The sequence below is a fragment of the Mustela lutreola genome, chromosome 7, assembly GCF_030435805.1.
Source record: "Mustela lutreola isolate mMusLut2 chromosome 7, mMusLut2.pri, whole genome shotgun sequence".
Taxonomy (NCBI): Eukaryota; Metazoa; Chordata; class Mammalia; order Carnivora; family Mustelidae; genus Mustela; species Mustela lutreola.
This window is the reverse complement of record NC_081296.1, coordinates 16,601,198-16,616,101: the sequence shown is the minus strand read 5'-3', so window position 1 is coordinate 16,616,101 and position 14,904 is coordinate 16,601,198. Positions and strand designations below refer to the sequence as shown.

Genomic DNA, 14,904 nt, shown 5'->3' with positions numbered 1-14,904 from the left:
GGCTCGATCCCAGGACCCTGGGATCATGACCTGAGCTGAAGGCAGCGGCTTAACCCACTGAGCCACCAAAGCACCCCTAACATTGGAGTTTTGATAGGAATTGAATTTACAGATGGTTTTCGGTAGTATGGACATTTTAACAATGTTAATTCTTACCTTTCATAAATACGGGCTATCTTTCCATTTGTATCTCCTTCAATTTCTTTATCAATGTCATAGTTTATGGGGTACAGATCTTTCATCTTCTTAGTTAAATCTTTTCCTAAGTATTTTATTATTTTTGATGCTATTTTGAATTAGATTGTTTTCTTTATTTTTTCAGATAGTTCATCATTAGAGTGTTAAAATGCTCCTGTCTTGTGCTTACTTTGGGAGCACATATACTTAAGTTGGAATGATGCAGAGAAGATTAGCGTGATCACTGAACAAGGATGACATGAAAAACTGGGAAGCATTCCATATTAAAAACAAAACAAAACAAAACAAAATTCTTGTCTTTTATATATTGATCTTGTATTTGGCAGCTTTACTAAATTTGTTTATTCAAATTTTTTTGTGAAGTTTTTAGGATTTTTTTACAAAAAAAGAAAATTTTACTTCTTCCTTTTTTTTGGAGTCTTTTATTTCTTTGTGCTCCTGGTTTTTCTGGCTAGGACATCCAGTACTATGTCAAATGAGAGTAGTAAAAGTGGACACACTTGTCTTGTTTCTGATCTTTAAGGGGAAAACTTTCAATCTTTTTTAATAGAATATGAGATTAGCTCTGGGCTTGTAATATGTGTTTTTTTAATGGATTTTTAAAATTTTTTAATAAACATATAATGTGTTTTTATCCCTAGGGGTACAGGTCTGTGAATCACCAGGTTTACACATTTCACAGCACTCACCATAGCACATACCCTCCCCAATGTCCATACCCCCACCATCCTCTCCCAACACACCTCCCCCCAACAACCCTCAGTCTCTTCTGTGAGATTCAGTCTTTTATGGTTTGTGTCCCTCCCAATCCCATCTTCTTTTATTTTTCTTTTCATACCCCCCAAACCACCTATGTTGCATCTCCACTTCATCGTATCAGGGAGATCATATGATAGTTTTCTTTCTCAGATTGATTTATTTCACCAAGCATAGTACCCTCTAGTTCCATCCACGTCATCACAGCAGGATTTCATTTCTTTTGATGGCTGCATAGTATTCCATTGTACCACATCTTATTTATTGATTCATCTGTTGAAGGACATTTAGGTTCTTTCCATAGTTTAACTATTGTGGACATTGCTGCTATAAACATGTGGGTGCTTGTGCCCCTTCAGAATGCCACGTTTGTATCTTTAGGGTATATACCCAGTAATACAATCACTGGGTCATAGGGTCGTTCTATTTTCAGCTTTTTGAGGAACCTCCACGCTGTTTTCCAGAGTGGTTGCACCAGCTTGCATTCTCATGTACAGTGTAGGAGGGTTCCCCTTTCTCCACATCCTCGCCAGCATCTGTCATTGACTGACTTGTTCATTTTAGCCATTCTGAAAGGTGTGAGGTGGTATCTCATTCTGGTTTTGATTTGTATTTCCCTGATGCCGAGTGATGTGGAGCATTTTTTCATGTGTCTGTTGGACATTTGGATATATTCTTTGCAGAAATGTCTGATTATGTCCTCTGCGCATTTCTTCATTAGATTATTTGTTCTTAGGGTGTTGAGTTTGATAAGCTCTTTATAGATTTTGGATACTGGCCCTTTATCTGTTATGTCATTTTCAAATATCTTCTCCCATTCTGACAGTTATCTTTTGGCTTTGTTAACTGTTTCCTTTGCTGTGCAAAAACTTTTTGATCTGATGAAATCCCAATAGTTCATTTTTGCCCTTGCTTCCCTTGCCTTTGGCGATGTGCCTAGGAAGAAGTTGCTGCTGCTGAGGTCAAAGAGCTTGCTACCTGTTCTCTCCTCAAGGATTTTGATGGATTCCTTTCTCACATTATGCCTCTTCATCCATTTCCAGTCTATTTTCATGTATGGTGTAAGGAAATGGTCCAATTTCATTTTTCTGCATGTGGCTGTTCAATTTTCCCAACACCTTTTGTTGAAGAGGCTGTCTTTTTTCCATTGGATATTCCTTCCTGTTTTGTTGAAGATTAGTTGACAATAGAGTTGAGGGTGTATTTTGGGGCTCTCTATTCTTTTCCATTGACCTATGTCTGTTTTTGTGACTGTTCCCTACTATCTTGATGATGACAACTTTGTAATAGAGCTTGAAGTCTGGAATTGTGATGCCAACATCTTTGGCTTTCTTTTTCAATATTCCTCTGGCTATTTGAGGTATTTTCTGGTTCCATATAAATGTTGGGATTATTTGTTCCATTTCTTTGAAAAAAATGGATGGGATTTTGATAGGGATTGCATTAAATGTGTAGATTGCTTTACGTAGCATAGACATTTTCACAATATTTGTTCTTCCAATACAGGAGCATGGAACATTTTTCCATTTCTTTGTGTCTTCTTCAATTTCGTTCATGAGTGCTTTAGCATTTTCTGAGTATAGATTCTTTGTCTCTTTGGTTAGGTTTGTACCTAGGTATCTGAAGGGTTTGGGTGCAATTGTAAATGGGATTCACACCTTAATTTCTATTTCTTCTGTCTTGTTGGTATAAAAGAATGCAACCAATTTCTGTGCATTGATTTTATATCCTGACACTTTACAGAATTCCTATACAAGTTAGAACAGATTTGGAGTGGAGTCCTTTAAGTTTTCCACATACAGTATCATATCATCTGCAAACAGTGATAGTTTGACTTCTCTTTTGCCCATTTGGCAAAATTTGGATGCCTTTAATTTCTTTTTGTTGTCTGATTGTTGAGGCTAGGACTTCTAGTATGATGTTGAATAGCAGTGGTGATAACGGACATCCCTGCCATGTTCCTGACCTCAGCGGAAAAGTATTCAGTTTTTCTCCATTGAGAATGGTATTTGCAGTGGGTTTTTCATAGATGGCTTTGATAATATTGATAATATGTGCCCTCTATCCCTACACTTTGAAGAGTTTTAATCAGGAAGGGATACGGCACTTTGTCAAATGCTTTTTCAGCATCTATGGAGAGTAACATGTGGTTCATGTTCTTTCTTTTATTAATGTGTTGTATCACATTGATTGATTTGCAGATGTTGAACCAACCTTGTAGCCCTGGAATAAATCCCACTTGGTCGTGGTGAATAATCCTTTTAATGTACTGTTAAATCCTATTGGCTAGTATTTTGGTGACAGTTTTCGCATCTGTATTTATCAAGGATATTGGTCTGAAGTTCTCTTTTTGATGGGATCCTTGTCTGGTTTTGGGATGAAGGTGATGCTCGCCTCAGAAAAAAAAGAGTTTGGAAGTTTTCCTTCCATTTCTATTTTTTGGGAACAGTTTCAAGAGAATAGGAATTAATTCTTCTTTAAATGTTTGGTAGAATTCCCCTGGGAAGCCGTCTGTCCCGGGGCTTTTGTTTGTTTGGAGATTTTTGATGACTGTTTCTATCTCCATACTGGTTATAGGTCTGTTCAGGTTTTCTATTTCTTCCTGGTTCAGTTGTGGTAGTTTATATGTCTCTAGGAATGTATCCATTTCTTCCAGATTGTTGAATTGGTTGGTGTAGAGTTGCTCATAGTATGTTCTTATAATTGATTGTATTTCTTTGGTGTTGGTTGTAATCTCTCCTCTTTCATTCATGATTTTATTTATTTGGATCCTTTCTCTTTTCTTTTTGATAAGTCTGGAAAGGGGTTTACCAATCTTATTAATTCTTTTAAAGAACCACCTCCTAGTTTCGTGGATTTGTTCAATGGGTTTTTTTTTTTGTTGTTGTTGGTGTGGATTTTTTTGTTGTTGTTTGTTTTCTATGTCATTGATTTCTGCTCTGATCTTTATTATTCCTCTTCTCCTGCTGGGTTTAGGGTTTCTTTGTTGTTCTTTCTCCAACTCCTTTAGGTGTAGGGTTATGTTGTGTATTTGAGATCTTTCTTGTTTCTTGAGAAAGGCTTGTACAGCTTTATATTTTCCTCTCAGGACTGCCTTTGCTGTATCCCACAGATCTTGAACACTTTTGTTTTCATTATCATTGTTTCCATGAATTTTTTCAATTCTTCTTTAATTTCCTGGTTGACCAATTCATTTTTTAGAAGGATGCTGTTCAGTCTCCATGTATTTGTGTTCTTTCCAAGTTTCCTCTTGTGATTGAGTTCTAGTTTCAGAGCATTGTGGTCTGAGAATATGCAGGGGATGATCCCAATCTTTTGATAATGATTGAGATCTGATTTATGACCCAGGATGTGGTCTATTCTGGAGAATGTTCCATGTGCACTAGAGAAGAATGTGTATTCTGTTATTTTGGGTTGGAATGTGTTGAATATACCTGTGATGTCCATCTTGTCCAGTGTGTCGTTTAAGGCCTTTTTCCTTGTTGATCAGTTGCTTGGATGATCTGTCCATTTCAATGAGGGGAGTGTTAAATTACCCTACTATTATTTTATTATTGTCAATGTGTTTCTTTGATTTTGTTATTAATTGGTTTATATAGTTGGCTGCTCCCATGTTAAGGACATAGATATTTAAAATTGTTAGGTCTTCTTGTTGGACAGAGTATGATATAGTGTCCTTCATGATCTCTTATTATAGTCTTTGGCTTAAAATCTAATTGATCTGATATAAGGATTGCCACCCCAGCTTTCTTCTGATGTCCATTAGAATGGTAAATTGTTTTCCACCCCCTCTCTTTAAATCTGGGGGTGTCTTCGGGTCTATGATGAGTTTCTTGGGCAGCATATTGATGGGTTTTGCTTTTTATCCATTCTGATACCCTGTATCTTTTGATTGGTGCATTTAGGCCATTTACATTCAGGGTAACTATTGAGAGATATGAATTTAGTGGCATTGTATTGCCTATAATGTGACTGTTACTGTATATTGTTTCTGTTCCTTTCTGATCTACTACTTTTAGGCTCTCTCTTTGCTTAGAGGACCCCTTTCAATATTTCCTGGAGAGTTGGTTTGGTGTTTGCAAATTCTTTCAGCTTTTGTTTGTCCTGGTAGCTTTTTAATCTCTCCTTCTATATTCAATGTTAGCCTAGCTGTATATAGTATTCTTGGCTGCATGTTTTTCTCACTTAACACTCTGAATATATCATGCCAGTTCTTTCTGGCCTGCCAGGTCTCTGTGGATAAGTCTGCTGCCAGTCAAATGTTTTTACTGTTGTACTATACAGACTTCTTCTCCCAGGCTGCTTTCAGGATTTTCCCTCTGTCGTTAACAGTTGTAAATTTTACTATCAGGTTGCGGGGTGTGGACCTATTTTGATTGATTTTGAGGGTCATTCTTTGCATCTCCTGGATTTTGATGTATGTTCCCTTTGCCATATTAGGGAAATTCTCTACAAAAATTATCTCCAATATACCTTCTGCTCCCCTCTCTCTTTCTTCTTCTTCTGGGATCCCAATTATTCTAATGTTGTGTCATCTTATAGTTTCACTTATCTCTTAAATTCTCTCCTCGTTGTCCAGTATTTGTTTGTCTCTCTTTTGCTCAGCTTCTTTATTCTCCATCATTTGGTCTTCTATATCACTAATTCTTTTACCTCATTTATCCTAGCAGTAATAACTTCCATTTTTTATTGCACCTCATTAATAGCTCTTTTGATTTCAACTTGGTTAGATTTTAGTTCTTTTATTTCTCCAGAAAGGGCTTTTATCTCTCTGGAGAGGGTTTCTCTAATATCTTCCATGCCTTTTTCGAGCCCAGCTATAACCCTGAGACTTGTCATTCTGAACTCTAGTTCTGTCATATTACCAATGTCTGTTTTTATTAGGTCCCTAGCTTTGGTACTGCCTCTTGTTCTTTTTCTTGTGGTGAGTTTTTCCACCTTGTCATTTTAAGCAGATAAGAATATACAAAGGAGCAATTAAATGCTAAAAGGGTGGTAAAGACCCCAGGAAAATGTGCTTTAACCAAATCAGAAGAGACCCCAAGTTGTGGGAGAACAAAAGGGGATAAAAAATAAGTTCAAGGGGGAAAAAAAAGTTTAAAAAAAAAGAAAACAAGGAAAAAATATTAAAAAAGAAATAAAATATATATATTATATATATATATTTATACTAAATATATATATATATAAATATATATAAATATATAAATATATATATATTTATATTAAACTTGTGACTAGAACAGGGTCACTCACTTAATTTTGGGAGTATTTTGGTCTCTTTGAAGAAACTACCTCCCACTATCTTAAAGGATGAAAGACATATAAGGGTAGGCACAATGAAGGGATGGAATAATCCTATAAAAATGAGGAAAAAATTTAATTTCTAAAACATAAGTTGATAGAGCAAGTTGGTTGGGACAATAAAGAAAAAAAAACTGGAGAGAATTTGATCAGGCTGGACACTAGAACAATCTTGGAGCTAGATTTAGGGTATATTTTGATCTATTTGGAGAAGTTATACCCCAAATTTTTTAGAAGAAAAACCCTATATGTAAAAAAATATATTGTTAGATACAATGGAGGATAAAATATGACTATAATAATGACGGTTTAAAATAGATTATTATTTTTTAAGGTATTTTAAAAACAAACTAGTTAAAAAAATCATTCAAAGAGGAAAGGGTAAAAGTTAAAAAATATATTATCCGATGAAAAAAGAAAAAATATATAACTGCAAGACTAAAGAATCATTGGGAGAAAGCCATGAATTCCTTGTTTTGCTTTCTCCTCCTCTGGAATTCCACTGTTCTCCTTAGTAAGTGAAGTTGATCTTGGCTGGGTTTCTTGTTGGTCTTCTGAGGAAGGGGCCTGTTGTATTGATTATCAAGTGTCTTTGCCCGAGATGGACTTGTCCTGCCCTTACCTGGGGTAGGGCTAAGTAATCCAGAAGCTTTTGTTCCCTGAAGGCTTTCCGTAGAGTTCTGGATGATGGAATGATAATGGCGGTCTCACAATCCGGCCCAGAGGAGTGGAGAGCTCAGGGCCCCACTCCTCAGGGCACCCTCAGAGAAAAGTGCTTAATCACTCCCATCTTCCCGGCCTCTGGCCATGCTTGGAGAAAAGCGCTCTGTCATTCGCACTTGGAGAAAAGTCCTTGGTCATTCTCATCTCCCTGGCCTCTGGCCATGCTTGGAGAAAAGAGCTCAATTACTCCCATGTCCCTGGCCCTTGGCCATGCTCCAAGCTCACCCTGCCTATGCCTGGTTCAAAGTAACCCTGGGTTGAGAGCTCACTCCTCAGCTTTGTCTCTGTAGCTGGCTTCCCCACTCTAATACCTGTGAGTTCTGTGACACTCAGATACCCCTGGTCCTTCTTTGACCCTGAGATACCTGGGGCTATGCTGACCCCACTTAGGCTTCACTCTGGTTTAGCCTCTGAGGTGATATCCCTCAGTGGATCAAACTTTTAAAAAGTCCTGATTTTCTGCTCCATTGCTCCACCACTTGCCGGGAGCTGGCCCCTCCCCCTGCGTTCTACCTTCCTGTTCTTTGGGTTCACTTTTCTGCCGGTTCTACCTTTCAGAAAGTGATCAATTTTCTGTTTCTAGAATTGTTGCTCTCCTTCTCTTTGATCTCCCATTGGATTTGTAGGTGTTTTCAATGGTTAGATAAGCTATCTAGCTGATCTCCTGCTACCTGAAGTCGTCTCAGCCTGCTACTTCTCTGCCACCTTGAATCCTTCCACAGAATATGTGGTTTTTATTGTGTTGATGTGTATTCTTTTTGTACCCAGTTAGGTGAGTATTTTTATTATGAAAGGGTGTTGAATTTTGTCAAATGCCTTTTCTGCATATATTGAGGTGATCATATGAGTTTTTATTGATCATTCTATTAATATAATGCATCACATTTACTGATATGTGCTGGTGAATTCAGTTTTGTAGCATTTTGTAGAGAATTTTTACATTTTTATTTATCAGGGATATTATCCATTAGTTCTTTTTGTTGCTGATTTTTTTTTTTGTAGTGCTCCTGTCTGCTTTTGATATCAAGATAATGCTGGCTTTGTAAAATGTGCCTCGGAGTATTTCAACCTCTTCAACTTTTGGGGAAGGCTTTTAAAAGTGTTTGCATTATTTCTTCTTAAAATGCTTGGTAGAATTCACTGTGGAAATCATCTGACTCTGGACTTTTATTTGCTAGAAGGCTTTTATTAGGGATTCAATCTCCTTACCCCTTATTGGTCTGTTCACATTTTTTATGTCCTTATGATTCAGTCTTGATAGGTTTTATGTGCCTAGGAATTTGTCCATTTCCTCTAGGCTTTTGATTTGCTGGCATTTAACTGTCTTTTATCCTTTAATTTCTGTGGTATCTGTGATAATGTCTACTTTTTCATTTCTGATTTTATTGAGTCTTCTCTCTTTTTTCTGTTAGTCTAGCTGTCTTTTTTTATTTATCATTACCAAGTCTAATTTTATTTACCATTAAAAAAAAACTTTCTACTTTTTAAATTCTATATTTAATTTGTTTCTACCCTCATTTTTATTTTTTTCCTTCATTTTGCTACTTTTAAGTTTACTTTGTTCTCTTTGTAGTTTTTTTGAGCTGTTATATTAAGTTCTTTATTTGAAATCTTTTTTATATACATTTATAGCTATAAAATTTCCTTTTATAACTTTTTGCTGCTTCTCATAATTTTTTGGTATATATTTTTTTATTTTCCTCAAGATGTATTTTTATTCCCACTTTGTCTTCTTTTTTTGATTTTTTTTGTTTAAAAATGTGTATGTCTGTGTGTTTGTAAATTTTCCAAATTTCCATCTGTATTGATTTCTAGTTTCATATTATTTTGGCTGGAAATATACTCGATATGCTTTCTATATTATTGATTTTTGGGGGACTCTTGTTTTGTGGTTTAAAATGTGGTCTATCCTAGAAAAATTTCCACGTGTGTTTGAGAAGAATATTTATTTTGATAGTATTGGATGAATATCCTGTAAATATGTTAGGTTCATTTGACATAATTCTTGTTTATTTGTTTTGTTTTGTTTGTTTGAGAGAGAGCAGGGCAGAGAGAATGAGCAAGGGGTAAGGGCAGAGACAGAGTGAGAAGACCCCCTCCTGAGCAGGGAGCCCAATGTGGGACTCTATCTCAGGACCCTGGGATCATGACCTGAGCCAAAGGCAAAGGCTTAACTGACTGAGCCACCCATTTGTCCAGGCATAGTGTTTAAATTCACTATTTTCTTATTGATTTTCTGTCTGGATGATCTATCCATATGTAAGAGTGGGGTATTATTGTCCCCAGATACTATTGTATTGCTATTTATTTCTCCTTTTTGTTTTGTTAGTATTTGCTTTATATACTTATGTGGCTCAATATTAGGTACATGATATTTACAATGACTGTATTGATGAATTGATGACACTTTCTTATTGTATAATAACTGTGGTGATTTTTAGCTTATATAAACCCTATTTTGTCTGTTATAGTTATTGCTACCCTTGTTTTCTTTTGTTATCTTTAGCTTGGAATATCTTTTTCCATCCCTTTACTCTCTGTCCATGTGTGTCCTTAAAGCTAAAGTGATTCTTTTATATGCAACATATTGTTGGATCTTGTGTTTTTTTTAATCAATTCTAGCCTTTCTATGTCTTTCAACTGTATGATTCCATTCACATACAGTTAAAGTAATTATTGATAGGTAAGGACTTAACTATTGCCTTTCATTCTTTTGATATTTCATGATTTATTTAAATTTTAGTTAATATATAGTGTAATATTAGTTTCAGGAGTAGAATTTAGTAATTCGCCATTTACATATAACATTCAATGCTCATCACAAGTGACCTCCTAATAATTATTACTGACTTAGCCCATTCCCCTGCCCATCTCCCCTCCAGAAACAGTTTCTTACTTATAGTTAAGTGCATTATAGCTTGCCTTCCCCTCCCTTTTTCTTTTAAATTTTTTTCTTTCCCCAGTGTTTATCTGTTTTGTTTCTCTGTTAATTGCTCTTCTGTAGATGCTCTGCTCTTTATTTCCTGTATTGTTCTCTTTGTTTGTAATCTAATGACTTTTTGTGGCAATGCATTTTAACTTCTTTATCAAAATCTTTTGTGTATCGACTACATATTTTTTTATATTTAGCATTAAGCTTATATAAAATACGTTAGTTATAACATTCCATTTTATGTTGAAAACAACTGAACTTCAATAGTGTACAGAAAATTTATACTTCTATAACAACAGGTTATTGATGTTTTTACAGTTTAGATCATTTTTATATTGTATTTTCAGTAACAAATGATTGCAGTTATAGTTAATTTTAATAAACTTATTTTTTTAACTTTTAAACTAGACAATAAATGATTTATATATCACCATTACAATATTGGAGAATCTGGTTTTGACTATACATTTACCTTTAGCCATCCTGCATCCATGTTGCCATCTTGATGACATCACCGTCCCCAAATCTTCAGTTTGTTACTTTATATTTGTCTTTTAAAAAAAAAAAAGATTTTGTTTATTTGACAGAGGGAGAGAGAGAGCTCAATTTGGCAGAGTGGCAGGCAGAGGAAGATTGAGTGGCAGGCTTATTACCCAGCAGTGAGCCCTATGCAGGTATTAATCCCAGGACCCTGGGATCATGACCTGAGCTAAAGGCAGCTGCTTAACCTATTGAGTCACCCAGGGACCCCTAAATTTTACTTCAGTTAATATATGACCATTTTTTATTTCTACCAATAGACATATCAATTTTATTGCTTTTAATATTAAGGTCTTCTCCTTAACATCATTATCATCTATTTCTTTTTCAATTTTATAAGTGTTGTTTACATTTGTGGTGGTAAGTATGTAATTCATGTATGTGGTGGTATATAAGTAATTCACATATTAATTTTAAACTCTAGTTTATATGCTCCATTGTGGCAGATATTTGTCTTATTCATCCCACCCACAAAAAGTTATTACTAAATAAGTCTTTGTTGATTGACTGAATGAATTAAGTGTTCTGACACTAGCATAGCTGACCAAACCAGAGATAAAGGAGAAAATATAATGATTGTCAAATGGGTGAACCTGAGATAAAAAGACACTTTTAGCTTCGTTAGTTTGATACACACTCCGGATAACATTCCAATTTTGCATGGATTTTTGGAAAGCAAACAACTCCTCTCCTAAATAATAAATTTATTAATTGCCTTCCTTATGAGACCTGACAGCAGCTTTGTGGGTTTCTGATTCCATTCCAAGAGGTTGAATGTCTGTTTGATTTATGTAATAGCTAACAGCGTCATGGGGAAAGACTTGTAGGATAAAATTTCTTAAAGATGGGAACAGAGATGGTTTCCTATGGACTGTGAGGTGGGTGTTAATGAAAATGCATTGAGCAGTAAGGGAAGGGCAGCTCACAACCATAGGAAAGGTGCCCTGTGTTTTTGTTTTGTTTGTTTTGTTTTACAAACAGATACCATTTCCCCTCCCCATGGAAATTTTCAAATTTACTTTGCTCTAACAACCACAAATATTTAGGACATTATGAACACAATAGGGGCATTAAAGGATAAAAATTAACAAAAAGTTAAGTAAATGTTAAGTGTTTATCATTATTTCAGCCATGTTTTTCTATGCTTAACTGCTCAAAGAAATTACAACGTCTGGTTTCTAAATATTATACCAGGCTGTTAAACTAATGCAAAGGGTTTTATGGAATTTTTGATTACACAATCTAGATTTTCTACATTGGCTGTCACTCCTGAAAATTCTCAGTTTATATATGTGCATGCATTGAAACAGCATATATTTACATTAGAGTTAATATTCACTGGTTATTTACCTGGTTTATTACTGTATTTTGATCCTTTTTGATTGTTCACTTTCTTCCATGTTTCCCCCTTATTTCTACAAATGTCAATCCATCACATGTTATGTAAAGTGAAACAAAGAGGAACAGCTCTTAGTAGAAAGGATTAATAGGTGATTTGATGTTACTCTGTGAGATATTAAGTAATAGACAACGTATTTCCATATCATCATTTTAATATATTTCAGTAATACAGCATAGTTGTTATGCTTTAATTAAACCTTCATTAAGTCTTTATATATATATATATATATATTATTCCAAACTCACAAGTCCTCCCTTCATGTCCCATTCAAAACCCACTCATTTTATGGAATAATTGTTTTATCTTCCCAGTACAATCTTCATTTAACTTATTGCTCTGGTGTGCTCCTTTGGCAGCACATATATTAACTTATTGTTCTGGGTATAAAAAGGAAAGGAATAGAATATTTTGTAATATGATATTTTGTCCTTTCTACACTACAGAGTCTGTGTAAGCATTCTTTGATCAGAGACCTAAGGAGGAGGTTCAAATTGAAGAAAAACAAAGAGAAAAAAGGAAAATGTTCTCAGCCCTTTCTTGTAGTTTCAATTTGCAGGAACCACAAAAGCAAAGATATTAAAATGGTTTTTTTTCTTATTTTTTAAAAGTAATTTAAAACTTTTTATTGGATTATGCTCCCTTAAACTCATCTGATACCATGAATAGAAAACCAAAGCAATCCACCAAACATTCTTTCATGATGTTGCCTTTAAACATGTTGCCTTTAAAAATTTTACAGAGTAGTCTCATCTGTAGAGTAGATGAACCTTGACTCAAAAGTGTCATCAAAGACTGTGGTGACACTTGTCTTGCCACGGCCCGCTGTTCCTGCCGTGGCAGGCTCTCCTGCTTCACGACCGTTTCCCAACAGCAAGGCCAATGGCTCCTTCTACCAGGGCGGCGTGCTGTGCCTTCCCTAGACATGCTACTGGGGAGTACAATGACAGACGTGTCCCTTTCATTAAGGCTGTTTCCACAGGCGTAACCATGCTTCTTTCCCAGGCAGAGGAGATGCCCGGGCTAAGAGTATTTCGCTCCATACGGGTTTATCTCACCATGCTTCAGAGACTATGTTCAGGCAAGCGGAATCAGCATCCCACAGAACCGACACTGACACAGTGAATGTTGTGCTTCCCAGAGGGGATGCACGAACAAAGAGGCTTCTGCTCTATGCAGGTTTCTCCCACTGTGCTTTGAATACTAGGTTAAGGCAAGCAGCAACAGCAGCCCTCAGAACCGACTCTGATTTCGCAGAGCCTGCTATGCACGCGCAGAGGCTTTGGGCTAAGCGCGAACCGCACTTCGCCGCTGCTTCCTCAGGAAGGCTTTGGGCGTTTGCTCTGTCGCGTCAGGGAAGTAGAGCTGCGGGAGAGCGGTGCCTATTGGGCCTCGGTTTCCCGGGCTCTATGTTCGCGCCCTGGGGTCAACCTGCCAGGACGAACTAAGCAGACACAGCCACAACCCGCAGCAGCGTGCATGGCCTAGGATGGCACTCTATGCACACTACCATCTCCCGGTGTAGGCAATGCTAGGCCTTTTGCTCTGGCGTTCATGCAGCCTCGGGGACTAGGCCAGTGCCTTCCCCACAGGAGAGGAGAGGCGACAGGATCTCGGCACACCGCCCGTGCACTGGGATGGAGAGCAGTGAAGGACTGTCCCCACTCCTTCCCCGGACATCCTGTGCATCCGCGAACACTTTCACATCTTGGAGGAAGACGACATCTGACTGCCCGTTCTTTCAGGGAGCTACTTCTGCGAGTTCAGGGTAGGCGCCTGGTGTGAAGCACATGTCTGCACCTGGGACAGGTGGCCTAAGAGCTGCTTTCCCCTTGGGCCCAGCGGCCCAGGAGAGGCATGCCTTCTTCCCAGACTCCTTCCTCACAGTGGTTCACGCGCACCTGCCCTAGTCATCCCCTCGTGTCTGCTTCTCAGCCAGATTTCCGTCTCTCACACAGAGTGGGGACACTTGTCTTGCCACCGGCCTGATTTTCCTACCAGCGCAGACTCTCCTGCTTCACGACAGTTTCTTGACAACAAGGTCAACGGGATCATCTCTCCTCCCGTGCTGGACCTTCCCCAGACATGCTTCTGGGGAGTGCAGTGATAGAAGTGTCCCTTTGCTTAAGGTTGCTTCCTCAGGCGCAACCAGGCTTCTCTTTCAGGCTGAAGGGATGCCTGAGCAAAGAGGATTTCGCTCCATGAGGGTTTATTACAACGTGCTGTGTAGAATGCTGTGCTTTTCGCAGCATGGTGGGAGAAAGTGAAAGCTTCTTTGCCTGAGCATCCCCTCTGGGAAAGCACAGCATTCTTTGGGAAATACTAGTCGGCTTTGTGGGATGCGGCTGCTGCTTGCCTGAGCTGGTCTCCACAGCACGGTGTAATAAACCCGCATGGAGCGAAATCCTCTTTGCCCCGGCATCCCCTCTGCCTGAGAGAGAGGCGTGGTTGCGCTTTTGGAAAGAGCCTGAAGGAAAGGGACACGTCTGTCACTGCACTCCCCAGGAGCATGTCTGGGGAAGGTGCAGAAGGCCATCCCAAGACAAGAGAAGGAGCAGTTGGTGTTATTGTCCGGAAATGGTCGTGAAGCAGGAGAGCCGGACCTGTGAGGAACAGCGTGTCGGTGGCAAGACAAGTTTCACCCGCTACCTGTGCGGAGAGATCTGAGCCTGGTTGCTAAGGAGACACGAGAGGACGACTAGGTCAGGGGCGCGTGCTCCACTATGTGGAAGGAGTCTGAGCAGAAGGCAGGCCTGTCCTGTGCCTCTGGGCCCAAGGGGACAGAGCTCATGGGCCATCTGTCCACAGGGCAGACGTGGGCTTGCCCACAGGAGCCCAGCACTGAACTCGCAGAAACAGCTCCAGGAGGAACGCACACTTAGATGCCGTCCTTCTCCAGATGTGGAAGCGTTCACGGAGGCACGGTGACTCCGGGGTAATAATGGGGACAATCCCCCACAGCTCCCTATCCCAGTGCAAGGGAGGTGTGCAGAGATCCTGTCACCTCTCCTCATCTGTGGAAAAGGCACTGGCCTAGTCCCCAAGTCCGCCT

General features: G+C 38.4%; 1 non-coding gene across 1 annotated transcript; it reads left to right on the top strand.

The window, feature by feature from the left end:
- Positions 1–359: 359 nt before the first annotated feature.
- On the top strand, positions 360–466 carry LOC131837413 (U6 spliceosomal RNA). The gene has a single exon (XR_009356025.1). It is a non-coding gene; the product is annotated as a U6 spliceosomal RNA (small nuclear RNA).
- Positions 467–14,904: the final 14,438 nt, after the last annotated feature.